Source organism: Cryptomeria japonica, chromosome 5, assembly GCF_030272615.1.
Source record: "Cryptomeria japonica chromosome 5, Sugi_1.0, whole genome shotgun sequence".
Taxonomy (NCBI): Eukaryota; Viridiplantae; Streptophyta; class Pinopsida; order Cupressales; family Cupressaceae; genus Cryptomeria; species Cryptomeria japonica.
Window position 1 is genome coordinate 644,894,853 of NC_081409.1, and position 5,927 is coordinate 644,900,779.

A 5,927-nucleotide genomic window follows, 5' to 3' on the forward strand; every position below is an offset into this window, starting at 1 on the left:
GATATATCCAATCAAAGAAAAATCAAATTGAAACAACGAAGCATCAAATCAAGATCCATATCGCAAGAATCAAATCAAAGACCCATATCGAGAATCAAGACCCATATAAAAAATCAAAGAACCATATCAAAAATCAAGACCCATAATGCAAGCATCAAATCAGGACTCATAATGTGAGCATCAAATTAGGATCCATATCGAAAGCAACATCAAGGGATCATATCGAAAGAAAAATCAATTTGACCCATATCAAAAATCAAAGGACCCATATCAAAAATTTGACCCATATCGGAAATCAAAGACCCATATTGCAAGCATCAAATCAGGAATCATATCGGAAATCAAGAATTGGGACTCATATTGAACATTAACTCAAAAGGCAAAAAATAAAATAAAAATAAAAATCAAAGATCCATATCACACTCAAAATCAGGATCCACATCAAAATCAATCAACCTGGTAGTAGACTTAGAACATTCTACACCAACATATTATAAATTGAACATCATCACAAAGCAGGACTCACATTGGCTCAAGACCCATCTCAAAACAATCAGTAGGTGCGTATCAACCCCTACGCCATCTATCTAATCTATTCGACTCATGATGATTTCTTCACCATCCCTTTTTCACCAGTTTTGAACCCTACGCGCTAAACCATGGCTCCTACATGATAAGCTGCTACTTATATGCTATCCTTTCCCTCTAATGTGCTAGAAACTTTACTCTACACGCTAAAACCTCCTATAAGCTAACTGGCAACTCAAATGCGCTATCCTATCAACCCTACGCGCTAATTCCCCAAAGTGCTACTCTATCTACCGCACATGCCCTCTTGCGGACCCTATGTGCTAAAACATGTGACACACTAGCCTAACTTACCAATGCACTGTAGAAGGTTACTTAGATGCTAACCTACCTAGGTTTACCCTATGCGCTAACTTGTCTATCGTATGCGCTATGGTAATCAATGTACGCACTAAACTGACAAATTTTAAACCAAAAAAAAAAAACGTGATCAAAATAGGCAAAATAAATCAAAAAAGTGGAAAGATTTTGATCACTCATAGGTGGGCCATACACAGTAGGCCTTCGGTATCGACGGACGTGCTCAAATTGGTGCAAAGCATATGGAATCGACATTTTCGTTAGAGCTCAAATGTCACAATCACAAGGGAACAAATGTGCAAATGATAGGAATCAAATCACTTAATTTACCTTTTTATAGGGTAAAAGTCAACAAGGTTAATAAGTGGGGCATGTATTTTCCTCACTTTTTCATTTTTCATCTTATCAACATCATTTTTGGGAGATGAATCGATAAAATGCATTCCAAACAGTCAAAATTTTCAAAATGCAATTAATCCAAAAACGCTCATCAAATCGAATTTTTTTTCAAAATCTTTGATTCATCTCCCGAGGGGGCATCATCAATATCATTCATCAAATCTAGGGCATCATATCAACATCTCAACACACAACATCATATCGATCAAATTTTGATAGCATACTCGACAATTTTTCTTTGAATAAACATGTGCACACACGTTACTTCAAAGAGGGGCAAAATGGAGACGTATAAATCTGACCACTTTCCTAAGTGAATATTTAATATTCATTTTAACCTCATTCGCCTCATTAATTAAATTCTATTTAATTAATTTATTCATATTCATCTATTTAATTAAATGAATTACTACATTTATTTAATTAAGTTCACCTAAGCCTTTTTTAGCATTTTGAATTAAATAAATCACTTTATTTAATTAATTCCCCTTTCCCCCTTTTAATTAAATTTATATTTAATTAAATTGATCCTTGCAAATAAATAAATCAAATTTATTTATTCAAATCCCTCACTTGTATTTATGCAAGTTGCATCTATTTTGATTGAAATAAAGTAATTTTATTTTAATTAAAATCCTTTTCCCTCCACTTGCAAAATCCTACATGTCCCACTTGCCTCCTTAACCCCTTTTAAATTCTTCTAATCACTTCCAATTTAGCCTAATCCATCTCCTAAATATTGTCACAATCCTAAGCAAAGGGAAGTCACTTCTCAAAGTCTCAAAGTCTTCCAATCCATTTAAGGCTCTTACATAACCATTAATGGTTAACTCAACCTTCTTGCATGATTAGACACTTTCTCTCTAACTTAGCCCTCATCTAACCCAAGGGTCTCATCAAGCATTCATGACTTTAACCTTGGTTATCCCTTTAACCCTTGCACAAGAGTTTACCCCTTGGGTAAAAGCTTTATCCAAGGGATAACCCTAGCCTAACCTTAACCCTTACCTCCTAGGGCAACCTTCATGTCTTCTCAAGCATTTAATGCTTCTTTCATCTTCTCTCAAGAAGCCTCTTGCTGACAATTGTCACCATTCATTGGTGAGAATTGTAAACATGGATTGATTAACTTTCAATCCTAGCCCTTGTTAAGATTATCCGATCTTGACCATCCATTGCCCTATTTTTCCTATAATTAGAGCTCTCATTCTCTCATTTTTCAAGGAGATATCCAAGTTTTCATACATCAAACTTATAGTCATTTAAATAATAATTTTAGCCTCTCTTTAATAAATCATCTTAATAACATTTAGAAACATTGTAATATCATAGCATATCCATGTTAGACTAATATATCATTGCTAGGATAACTAGCTAATCTCATCATCATCTTCATGCTAGCTCAATCATCATAGTTTCAATAGGATATATATATATATATATATATATATATATATATATATATATATATATATATATATAGGAATGCATTCATGCTTATAATAAAACATCACTCATTCTTGGAGTTGTCATTCCTAAATCACTTTGCTCAATGATATGAGAGTAAAGACATTGACTTCAAGGATCCTGTGAGATAGAGAACAATGGGACACCCCTTGGGAAGTTGAGATATTCAATATAGTTCCTATAACTTGCACCAAGCATCTCATTGGTGTGTGGACCCTTTGAAATTGACTTTCACATTTATGTCACCCTCATTTCCCACCCCACATATGTAAAAGACTCACTCCAATGAACAATTTACAATCAGAAGTCACACCTCCTCAAACATGTCCACCAAATATGAATTAGAAAAATGAGTAGCCAAGTTAAAAGTCCTGAAATGAAACCATCTTGAAACCTCAATTTGAAAGGCCAATCATGTCCTACTATGTCAAAGTCCTAGAATCCATTTCAACTATCAATTCCAATGTAGCAAGAGATGGAGGAAGAATGATTAATCCCCAAAACCCATTTTAATTACTCTTCACACTAGATGGTTGAGTCAAAGGAACATAAGGATTATTATCAATGAATTGATCAAAGGTAAACACCTTGGACTAATGATCAACCCTACCAACTACACATTTATCTCCTGTAGGATGAAAAATATACACTAGATCTAGAGTGAACTTAGCTATATTTTCTTGTTGTGTAATCTAATATGCTGAAATGATATTATGGGAAATTTCAGGGATCTAATGAGCATTAACTATTTAAATTACAAGAAAAACACTATTACCTACTGCAACAATATGATCACACTAATTATTTATAGTCAATAATCTATCCTATAGTGGTGCTCTAAGAGTTGGAATCATGGAATATGTTGAACAAGCAATGTGAATTGAATCTCTCAAGTCAATAATCCACCCAACATCCCTAGGTGCTTGAGTGGTGATCAAGGCATGACCCTTTCCTTTGTACTCATGAGAAGTATCCTCATGCTTGGCAATAAAAGAACTTGAAGAAGGTGAAATATGATGCTCCTTGAGTAATTTGTTTAACTCATGGATTTCCTTCTTGTAACACTTTGGTTCATCATGCCACTCTTTCTTACAAAATTTGCATGTGGGTCTATTCTTCTTATAACAATTATATTTAGTATGGCCAGGTTTCTTACAATAGGTGTATTTTCATATCTCATTCCTAAGATTAGCCCTTGTAGAAGAGGTGAGATGAGATTCACTAGATTCTATCTTGGCTTGATCATAGGGTTCCCTTTCCGTTTACGTGGAGTGGAAATCAATGTATGAGACTTCATCATTTTGATGAAGCTTTGATTGTTCCCAAGTAAACCTCTCACAAAAAGTTTCAAAAGAGGCCATAAAAAATTGTGCACCCAACCCATCCATAGTGGAATAAAAGGAAGTAGAAAAATAGGAAAATATACTTAATTACTTTAACAAAATCAAGAAAATACATTTATCTAATTTCTCTTTCCCACAACCCTTCAACTGAGAACACAAAGACTTGAGTTCAACCTAATAGTCCTTAATTGAGAAAAATGTATCAATAGAAAGAGATGTTATTTCTACCTCTAATTTCATAGCTCTAATTTAATTAATTGAACAAAAGATATCCTTAATATTATTCCATACTTTTCATGGTGTGGTGCATTATTCAGTGTGGAAGAAAAAGGTGTTAGGACTCAGAGGAAACTAAGAGGTGGGGGGGGGGGTGTAAATTAGTTGTCTATTAATTTCAACCCAAATATAACTTAGTCAAACTTGATGCATAATAAAGGTAAACCAAACTTAATGTCGATTGACAGTTTAACAGTTAATAACAGTATCGGTAAAGTTTAATGCATGAAACAGAAAGACAAATAACATCCACAACACATAACATAGATATTTGTATGTGGAAACCCTATAAAGGGAAAAACCACTGTGGGAAACCTTACCCACAATCAGATGATACTATTGCAGATAGTATATGTGTACAAATGGGGTCTGCACATGCAGAAAGGCCAACTGCTTAGAGCTCACTGCTCAATCACGAAATGAGAGTCACACTGACTACAATTGGATGGTTAAATCCAATGATAATCAACTGCTCAAAGTAGCATCTTCATATGCTGGATTCAGTACCGGTTTTCTTCAAAACCTTCCTTTAATCTTGAAATTATGTATGTGTGAGTAGCTTTACTTATATTCACATATACCTTATTACATTACTCTTCCACTACCATGTTAATCTCATAAATGAGATCTTAAATATATACCAAAACCTAAGACCAAATGTGTAGGTCGGCTCACTAAGAATATTACAATTAAATCAATCACAAATAAGTCAAGATGTGATGCATCATGTCATCTCAATGCATTTACAATAATAACCAATCAATAAATCATCTCCATAACATGTTGTGTTGATATGGAATAGATAACGCATGTCGGTCCATAACCTAGACCAATTTGCCGGTAACAACAAATATGCAAACTCGATTAGAACAATAACCAAATCACCAAAACCAAGTGTCCAAACCATGTCTTCGACATAACCAAGTGATCTCCAGATGATAACAAGTCATCCTCTATGCCGGTGAACCAGATACCGGTGACTATGCATAAGTCACTGAACATGTCGGTGAACATAGCCAAAGATCTCCAGAAGGATAGGTACTGATAAGAGTTGACAAGTGTTGACATCAATGACAAAACCAATGAACACATCCATAATACCAACAATCTCCCCCTTTGGCATTGATGGCAATAGAAGATGGAAAAACCATCTAAGTGCCAAAGAAAACATGCCAATAAACCAAAAAACAATAATCTCCCAAAGAGATCAATTTACTGAAATAAAAAATACATAATATCTCTCCCCCAATGAATAATCTCTCCCCAAAAGATAATGTGTTTTTTCATAGATATCTCTCCCCCTTTGACATCAAATGCCAAAGCAATACAAAAAACAGATACAACCAGTTCATAGAACTAATTACAAATACCAATTCTTATAACCAACTACTCCCCCTGAGAAGTAGCTCTCCTTCATCAAAGCTGGAAAAAGATTTCTCTGTAAATTGTGTCGGTCTGATGCCATTCTCCAACTACCTAAGTCTCTATCGGTGAGGGTATTACCCCAAGCTGCTCTCTGAGATATTCAAAAGTTTCCTTAGGCAAAGGCTTAGT